Raw genomic sequence first — 10,505 nt, forward strand, 5'->3', positions numbered from 1 at the left:
TGGACTTGATGATCTTAGAGGTCTTTTCCAACCTAAATGATTCTATGATTCTATGATAATCAGTGCATGCTAAAAGATGATCAGAGAAGGGCTTCTTACTGTAAAATTGGATTTCCAATGTCTGTCATTCATCTGTTAATCCAGGTAGTTTATCATACCAATCAATAAAATTTTTATGCTATGTCAATGCTTACTTTATTTTAGAAAAAACGAGAATGTTAAACTTAGACTTTGTTTCCAGTGTAAGGTCATACTTCCTATTGTAACTTCAAGAACTGTCATGTAACTGCTTAATAGGATGTACCTTATAGTTATTATGATGGTATTATGATTAAAAGAGGAACTATTGCTTCAATAGTTTCAATATTGCCAATAGGAAGGGAACAGTCTTATTCCTTTCTTTGGCTTTAAAGTTACATTTGGAACAACAGTAACTAACCAGGCCAAAAGACAACCTCATTTTATTCATATCAATGAAAGAATGACAGTGATACATCACCAAAGAGATTACCACTAACTGGTATCGTTACCAATGACACATTGCCATTCTTGGGACTTAACCACTATTGTATAGTGTTTTGCTTTATAAACACTCACAGGGAGGGCCAACAGAACCACTCATAGAGGAAAACACAGGCTTCAGTTAGGTTACAAAAATTTCTTCTTCACACTGAACAGGTGACTACAGCTACAAATTTAAAAATTAGTGAAAATGGAGAAGAACCTAACCTTCCCTCCCCACACAGAATCTATATTTTACTGATGTGCAGTTCATCATTTTCCCAATCCTGGAAGCTGATCATGTGATAAATTTTCCCTTCTCCATCTATGGAACTCAGGTCACATGTGACTTTTGACACAATCTCCCAATCATATTAAAAAACTTGAATTTACATCTTCTGTGTCATCTCTATGGATTAAATGTAACCATGCAAAAATCCACTATTGTGAAATTAGCATTTTTGGAATAGAACACCCACCACTGACTAAACAGCACTATATTCCCAGAAGTGAATATTCCACAATTGGCAAAGTAGGAGGAGATAAAAGACTTCAGAATTTCTAATGTACCTTCTAGTTTAAATCCTTTTCTTACAGCAGTTGGGATAATCAGGGCAAAATTCCATTTGGCAACAAAATATTTATGAAACACATTTTTGGAAATGTTTCGTTTCCTAAGGATCTTGAGGTGTATTGATTATGCAGCATCACAGTCATCTAATTCTATGGAAAATGAGAGTGAAGACACTGTTGGAAGTTTTCAATAAGCAAGGAACCATATTGCTGTGATAAATGTTAGAATATAAAATTGTATATTATTGTATCCATTCAAAAAGTGAAAATTGTATTCTGCAGAAGTATTTTAATAGATCTGGGATAAACCATTTCTGGCAGGAAGACTTCTGAAGGCAACATCTTAAAAGTAGATGAAAAGGAAGTTTAAGCCAACTTTTCTGCCTCTTCTAAAAGTCCCACCCACTTCACCCCTTCCCACCCCTCCCATCCACCACCCTTCATGGCTGGTTCTGGTGGTGAATTTCATTGGAGGTAGGGAAATGGGCTCAGATTGGTCTCCCACATACCTTCAGAATTTTCAAAATAAGACACCAGCAGTGCCCTGAGGAGATCACAGGATGAATGTCTTCAAAGAACAAAGTGGTGACACTTGTTTCTACTTCCTACTTTTGCCAGCCAGCAATGCAGTCCAAGCAGATAGATGACCAAAGAAACAAAAAAAAAGAAAACAAACCAAACCTAACCAAAACAAAATACCTGCTGATGACTTCTGAAAGAGAACACATTGGAAGCTGACATCCATACACATGGTTGGATCACAGTATTCCATCTTATATTTAAGTTTATCACCAATACATATAAAACTTTTGAAAGACAGTTTGCAGACATTTTGTGTAATTGCTCATCTGCTTATTCTGTGTCTTAGAAGTAGATGGTATCCTATCTTTCAATTTCTAAGGACTTTCTGAGAACTGAAAGTTATTCACAAATAAGAATCAGCACGGTTGAAAATATGAGCTACATTTGTTTGAAAAAGCAGAAGTTTGAAATCCACCAGAAGTTGGATTTGCCACCATCCTCCAGTGAACAGCCTATGATCTAATAAATTGGTAGATGGCAATGACCAGAACACTGCTGATCACAGTTTTTAACCCCATCATACTTTGGAGTTGTACTGCTCTCCATAAACTTTGTCCTTTTGATAATTAATGACATTTTCATTTTCCAAATACAGGAATGTGACCTAGAAGTTAGAAGAGTTTCTGAAGCTTACACTGCTGTCTCAAAGTCATACCCAGTACTGGAACACAGATTATTTAACATATTCACAATATTTCAAACTCTGAGCCTAGCTGATGTATTACCAAGAATAGAACAAAAGTCTTTCTATCCAAAACCCACTTAATTTTTTTGAATAATGGAGGAGGGAGTTCTTCAGTTGACTAAGAGGGGTGAGATCTGGTAAACTGGAGAAAAAGGAATACCACTACAGAAAGTACGTAATAGGAAAATGGAATCTAACATGTTAAAACCAAATCAAACTTGAAACACATTTCTATGTATCACACATGTAAGACTGAGGGCATAATCTGAAATTGAACGATAGGCATCCAGACAAGTACCAAAGTAGTCGAAGTAGCAAACTGGCTCAGAAAGTATGTAATAGGAAAATGGAATCTAACGTGTTAAAACCACTAAAGCCAAATCAAACTTGAAACACATTTCTATGTATCACACATGTAAGACTGAGGGCATAATCTGAAATTGAACGATAGGCATCCAGACAAGTACCAAAGTAGTCGAAGTAGCAAACTGGCTCAGGGAACAAGAATGACTTTTTGGTACTGCTTCCTATTAGCAAACTCATTCAAAGGCAGATACTGAAAATAAGGGCCATACAGAGGATTCCACACTGGGATAAATCAAGGTTGCATTTTTTTCAGGTTGATACAACATCACATCTTTTTCCTTTTAACCCTAATAGGACTAATGCTTGCTCAAAACTGCAATCATTTGCCTTATGATGAATGAGTTACTGGCCTCAGTGTAACACATATAGATGGGAATCATCACACGAAGACCATCGCCACAGCTGGTATCAATTATCAGATTAAGGGTAATATAAAAAAGATTAAGTAATGTGAGGGTTTTGCATTGATGCTGCTGTGCTATCTTGTATATATATATAGATGGATGACTGGCTACCTTTTTATTACCCAGAGAAGAAGAACGATACAAGAAATTGAAAGGATAATAATCCTACCATATAATATACTTCGTGTGCATTCAAATGTTATCTAAAGCAAAATCTTCATTGCCACCCAGAAGTTGTCTTAATAAATCATTGACAGATGATAGCAAATGTCCTCAGCAGTCAACATCTGAAGTTATTAATTTCTTCAACCTTGACTCAGAAGGCTATTTGCTGTAATTATACTAAACACACAAACTTTGTCAAGCCTGAAACATTAGCATGTGTATTGTACATGTAGGTTCCAGTTCTTCCCCTTGATGCACTTGCTTTGGAGTCACTGGAAATTCTGTGAGAAAAATGGAAATCAGAAATGATCTCTCAGGGATGATGAAACTGGCACAACAATTAGTTTGTGAAGAGCTATTTCCAGAATTCCCTAATGCCGTCAAAAGACACTGGGGATTCAACTGCTCATTTTTTACCTTTCTTCTTTTCCAGCAACCTGTCTCTTAACAAATCTAAGTAATTTTCTTTCCTAACTAGTCTGTGTTGAATTTGCAATGGCTTTCTTACATTCAAATGCATCTTTGTCTGGAAGGAGTTTTAAACAACTTTCAGACCCCTCCACCCTTACACACACGTGCACATATATATGCATTATATACCTTAGTGGCCCAGCTTAGTTCATGGCCAGAGTCTTAACAGTCAAGGATCGGTTGGCTTTCGTCCCTACGGTAGTCTCCATGACATTATTCTGAATTAAGGTTAAGGGACCAGTTCACCAGGACCATTGCATTGTGTCAGCAGTGATTCCTAAAGAGCCATATGAATGCAGGTAAGTGCATGAAGAGGACAGAGGCATATTTCAGCAGAGGTGAGGTGGTGGACAGGGCTCCATGAGGTCACCAGATCCAGGATCCACCCCCTTCACCCAATTTCCACACTGATTACTAGTACAATGAGTAACTTAATCTCTGTGTGTCTCAGTTCTCATATTTAGATAAACCATACACCTTTTTTGTTTTCTGTCATTCAAACTTAGATTGCAAAGTATTAAGGCAGCAAATATAACATGTAAAGCATAACTGGACCTTTATCTCAGCTGAGGCCTTCAGACGTTTCTGCAGTATAATAAAAGAAAAAAAAAAGTAACTAACATCAATGTGAATGGACTCTTTCAGTATGAATAGCATGCAGTAAATCTGAAAGCTTGGTAGATCTTAATATTTTCACTAGAAGACAATGCTATGTTTTCTGTGTTGTACATTAAACTTCATTTAAGGTGAGAAACAGGACAAAAGGTAAGAGGGAAAGGACTAGATTTGAGCTGTAACCCACTGACTGTCAGAGTTTCAAGCCATTCCTCCCATTATTTCCAGACTCATTAGTGATTGTCCCGACTTATGCAGCAGTAATAAATATTTGTTTCATGTAGTCTTTTCCCCATGACTGACTGTAGGCCCCTTTCCCCCCATATTCTATAAGCAAGTTAAGCAGTTTTTCCGAGGTGATGTGAAGTCTCTAGCTTGTTTACAATGTGGAACCTCCCTTTATGGCTCTTTCACTGTTGGGAGAGAGGGGCTAGATGAGGTAATAAGGAAGTATGAGGATTTTAATTGCTGAAAAATTATTACTAGCATGGTTTGCAAAACATAACTCTCTGAAGGATTTGGGAGAAACATTAAAAGTCTATGTGCAAGAGTAGCCAACATGAAGTGTGTTAGGGCCCTACAAAATAATTTTGATAATAAAATAATTAAAAAGTACTTTTGGGTATGGATGAAAACAGTACTTTATAAACAAAATAAAATTGCCAATTTCTTAGATTGTTGAATTAAAAAAATCAGAATAACAAACAAACAAAAACTTATACTTGATTTAATACATTGTCATTTTGTATAACAAAATTATTGAAGTAATAAACTTGAAATGGGGAATTAGGTAACATTTATTGCACTGCTACTGTTTTGTTCACAAGAGGACTTTTAGACATACATTTAAAAAAATATGACATAGTTAATAGCTGCTAGATTTTTGTTACCCTTGTCAATTTGGTAATTAAAGTTTATGTCCTGAAATGTAAAACAATACCTTTGCAATGCAAAAAGAACTTCCACATAAACTGTGATGAATCACATTTAAATCAGGTAGCTGTTTTCCAGAAGAAAATTTGGGATTACAGAGAAAGAAAGCACTGGTGCTACACTATACATTTCTCACAAAGTACAAGAAGGCTTAAACTTTCCCATGGTTCTATTAATCACATAGAATCTGTTTATACCCCAGGTTCAGGTTGTGCTGGATGTAGAGATTTGTAATTAAACATGATTGCCAATTAAGTGCAATTAACCAATTATATTATAAATTAGAATGAGTTTTATGTTCAGCCCCTCTCCTATGATTCTAAAAAGCTGTTTTAGTGAATGTGCAATTAAATTATATTATAAATTAGAATGAGTTTTATGTTCAGCCCCTCTCCTATGATTCTAAAAAGCTGTTTTAGTGAATGAAGTACTGGGTTCTAGTGCATCTGCCCTGATCTAAAGGAAATCTTATCTCTTGCCTTATCTCCTTATCTTCAGAACTGTGACTGTTAAGCACTTTACTGAAAAGAAAATCACTTATATATCAGATTATAAAGCCTCATACTCTTTCTGTCTAGATAACTACCAGTTTTGTTCTTAAGTTCCTTAAACACAGGCCCGTAAGTGCGGCAGTTCACAACTCCCACTCTCTGAGACTCATTACAGACCAACATGATCCTAGATTTTAGGTGAATCTCCTTTAACAATTCTAGATCTTTGGAAAGAAAGGAGAAACAGAATTAGCAGCAGGGGCTTAAGAACAACATGTACACTTTGGGTTCTGTCCTTGCTTGTAGTTCTCCTTGGCAAGCGATGTCAACTGTAGAAAGAGAGAACATTATAGTTCGTAAATAATCCGGGGCTGCCATAACAGAAAGATGTCTCAATTCATTTATCATTTTGTTACTTTTTATCAAATATAAATGGAACAGTTCAGAACTGACGTACTGTAGTGATCATCAAACTGGTTTCCTACATCTTCTTGTGTATGGTTCTATTTCTTTGGCAACAGCACAGTGAGATACTTGGCCACGGAACTAGTGATCTGATTAGATAGGAAAGGAATTGTCACATACAACTCAAATTGTTTGCCAAATATTACTGCTTGAGTGAGAACACAAAGCTTTTCCTTTGCACTTTTTACAGCATCTTTGATAATGGCACCACATCCTGATTCGTGAAAATGCAATTCTAATAGAAAATAAATATTTAAATCCTTTCTGTTTCCATTCTGGTATTTGTGGTTTGATCAGAACTAGTACCTGAGTTTTCATATGTTTTAATTGTCAACAAAAAGACAAGCAAGTGGGTTGTAGCTACAGCAACTATTTTGTACAAAGGTTATAGAATAGATCTCAGATGCAGTTGGGCATGGTACTGCCAAGGCTTTAAGATTAAATTTGCTATTGAATATGTTGCAACTGTTAAAAAATGAACATTGGGCATAATACAATCACAATGCCTAAAACAACAGAGTTATTACATTGATGGATTGCAGAGCTCTTCTTAACAGACATAACGTAAAAAACTATACTCAGAGGGTATTGTTTGAGTTTAAAATGACAGAAACTGATCATTTATCAAACGCCACAAAATAAGTCAGATTCTTCATATTAAACTTTAGCACAGGACTCTATAACCTCATATTTTGCTAGCTGTGGTACATTAAGACATAGATTAAATAAGGTTTAACAATATCACAATGTGATAGATGCTGATCAGATAAAGAGCTTCACAAGAACACTGTTTTAAGCTTGAGGACTTGTTTATTTATATAAATAAATATAACAGTGTGACTTCTGTCACTTATTTCTTCATTTTGCTTTCAGAAGAACAAGGCATGACCATTGCCTTCCCAAACAGGTTCCTTCTGGTAGCAACCATTTGATGAGAGTTGTATCTTCTTCTTCATCTTATCATCTTATCTCTGATACAAAGTTCAACTGATGATTAGTTATTAGTGGCACTCCTGAGGCATTGATTCAGAGACTAGTAAGGTTTAATGTCTTTATTAATGGGCTGCATGATGGGATGGCAGGCACTCTCAACAAGATCACAGATGATAGCAAACTGGGGTGGGAGTGGTCCATAGAATGGAGGGCAGGGCTGCCATTGAGACGGACCTTGGCAGGCTGGAAAAATGGGCTGACAGAAACCTCCTGTAGTTCAATGAAGGAAAATGTAAAGTCCAGCATTCCTGACGAACAAGTTGAACATGTGTGAGAAGCACATCACTGTAGCAAAGACAGCCACATGCATCTTGGTCTGTGTTGGCTAGAGCATAGCCACTGAAGGAAGCGATACTTCATCTCTCTTTAGTAGTTGTGAGATTGCATCTGGACTACCGTGTCCAGTTTTGTCCTCCCCAGTACAAGAAAGAAACTGATATCCTGGAGTGAGCTGTGGGACAAGCAACAAAGATGATTGGTGGGCTGGAGCACATGACATGCAAGGACATATTAAAAGAGCTCAGTTTGTTCAGTCTAAAGAAAAGAAGGCTAAGGAAGATCTTACTTGCTGTCTCCAATTATTGAATGGGTGCTGGCAGACAATGTGGATTCAGACTCTTCTCTAAGATTCATGGTGACAGAAAGAGACAACAGACACAAATTGCGTCAAGAAAAATTCTACTTAGATACCAGGAAAAAAATCACAAGCAGTGTAGTCCGATATGGAACAGACTGCCCAATGAGATGTGGATGTTCACCCTTGGAGATACTCATACCTTGACTAAGTAACCTGAGCTAAACTGGGCCTAGTCTGGCTGGGGCTTTGCCCCAGATGACCTCTTTATGTCCCTTCTGTTACATGCAATGTTTTGTTACAGGCAAAAGTGAGCACAGAGTATATATGGAGCTAAGAAATTATTTATTAGCCTAATTAAAAAACAAACAAACCAAAACACCTAATCAAAAGACAACAAACAGTTATTGTTAGTCCAGTTACAATAATACTAACCCTTCTAGCAAAAAAAGAAAATTCATAAGGCTATACATCCAACACAAACTATTCTGTGACTTTATGAGAACTTCTGTGATTACGCTGATGTGCTTCTTGGATGTGAAGTCAACCCTATCAAAACAGAGGTATTACCTCATCAAATATCATCTGCATTGCTCCTCTGCTGCTCTGTTCCCGTGTCTTCAGTGTCATGTAAGGACCTGTCTGTGAAGTTCGTTGACATGAGGAAGTTTGCAAGAAATAAATGCACAGTGTACAGATTTTCCCAAAGGGGTAATATGAAACTTTTTCATGAACAGGAGATAGAATAATTACTATGTTGCCAAACTAATGATGGCATGACAAACTGAGGAGGAATAGTCTGGCTTCCTTGGTTACCTTCCTGGTATCACAGTTACAAGTTCTCTCTGTAGTAATTGTCATGCGCACGAACACCAGCAGTTTGCATCTTTATAAAATTTGAGAAAATGAACCAATTATATCTCATTGTAATGTTTATAGAAACTGAAGCATAAAGAAATTATTTAAATGAAGCCAATGAGAATGTCAACATAATCAGAAAGCCATAGTTTTGGTGTTTGACTAAAAGGTAATCTTTTCTCCTCCCAAGATATGTTTAACATAAGAGCTGAAGGGACCAGGCTCGAGAAATACTGAAAGACAATCAGGGATATCAGCTATGTACTCACACAGAATTGTCACAAGAAAGGAACACAGAGAACGGGATTTCAGCAGTATGGGTAGACTTAGTGTTATGTGAAATACACACAAAATAGTTCAGCTATCATGTTTCAAAATGGTGTGCCTTGACCTTCATCTATATTTAAGGTAGGAAGTAATAAATATGCCATGCCACCAGTTACTCTGGTAAACAGTCATTTGTAAAGTATTTTGACTATCTGCTTGAGTACACGGTCAATTACTGGTTTTGCTTGCAGTGATGGAATTCAAATAAGATAAAATAAATTTTAGGAATGTCAGAACTGCTGCAAAAAGCTAGAACATATATCCTCTATAGTCCAGTTATTACCTTTTATGCCTTACCTGTACTTCCTCAGATCTTATGCTAGCAAGATAACTTAAGAAACCAATCTGTAGACTAAAAGACTGGTAAAACAGACTTACAAAAGAACATTCCCACTAAAAATACAATTCCTTTGGCTTTTCCTTCTATATATGAATAAGACAACAATGGTATTGGCAAACAATTTTGTTTTAGTTTCACTACAAAGTACATTGTTCTTAAGGTAATTGGAAAAAGTGTGTGAAGTTTGGAATCTTTGACTATTTCTAGTTTTCAGTTTCTACCCTCTAGAAATGCCTGAGGAAATACTATCACACACACACACACACAAAAAAAAGAAAAACCCACACAAAAAAACAGCCCAAGATGTTTGTTTTGGTTTTAAGTCTTTGATCTAAAAGTACTGGGGAAATTCAATTGGCCCATTAGTATATTAGATTTGAAAGGGAAATTCAATTTCTGTAGTAGAAAATAGATAATTTTAATTTTTTCACTAAGATTTTTTTCCCCCACTCTCTTACCTATGGACAAACTTAGACTGACACCTAAATAGCATTGTTCTTCCCTGCTCTTCCTTTGTCAGCTTTGTGACTGTGGTTCCTGAGGTGACCAGGATAGTTCCCTGTAATACTTGCCCACAACTCTTTGTTTTGGCTTGCAAACTTCATTGAGTTAAGTTGCTTTTATATGCAAAAGTTCTAAACCTCAGTCTTCATGAAACTTTATTATTCATGGGACTGGAACAAGTAATATATGTCAGCCACCTAACTAGTCTCCTGTAATGCACTTTTCAATTGCAATGCTATTGCAACAGCTTGTTGCAGAGTTAATGGGGCTGATTGCAGCACGCAGACGTACACAACTGGGAAAGGATTCTTTCCTCCAAAAATGAATATTTCAGTATTTCTTCATGTGGCGCTTGTTTCCTGCATATTACGACTTGGTCCTCCTAATCCTGATGGAAAATTCCTCACTAATTCTTCTGTCATTTAGTAAAATTTGTAAAAGTAAATATTATCTACAAGGTCTACTTGCAGTAGTAAATCTGAAGGAGCTGAATACTCACATAAAATTTTGCCACATCAAAAGGTTAAATGTTTGGAGAGCTCCAAAACATCAGTTCCATGATAAAGATAGTTCTCAAAAAGTTTTAAACTCTAGTAGTGAATCTCTTGTATCTGGTAGACTAGTTCATAAGACAAGACATCTCACTTTTATGACATAT

Source organism: Aptenodytes forsteri, unplaced genomic scaffold (genome assembly GCF_000699145.1).
Source record: "Aptenodytes forsteri isolate BGI_AS27 unplaced genomic scaffold, ASM69914v1 Scaffold229, whole genome shotgun sequence".
Lineage (NCBI taxonomy): Eukaryota > Metazoa > Chordata > Aves > Sphenisciformes > Spheniscidae > Aptenodytes > Aptenodytes forsteri.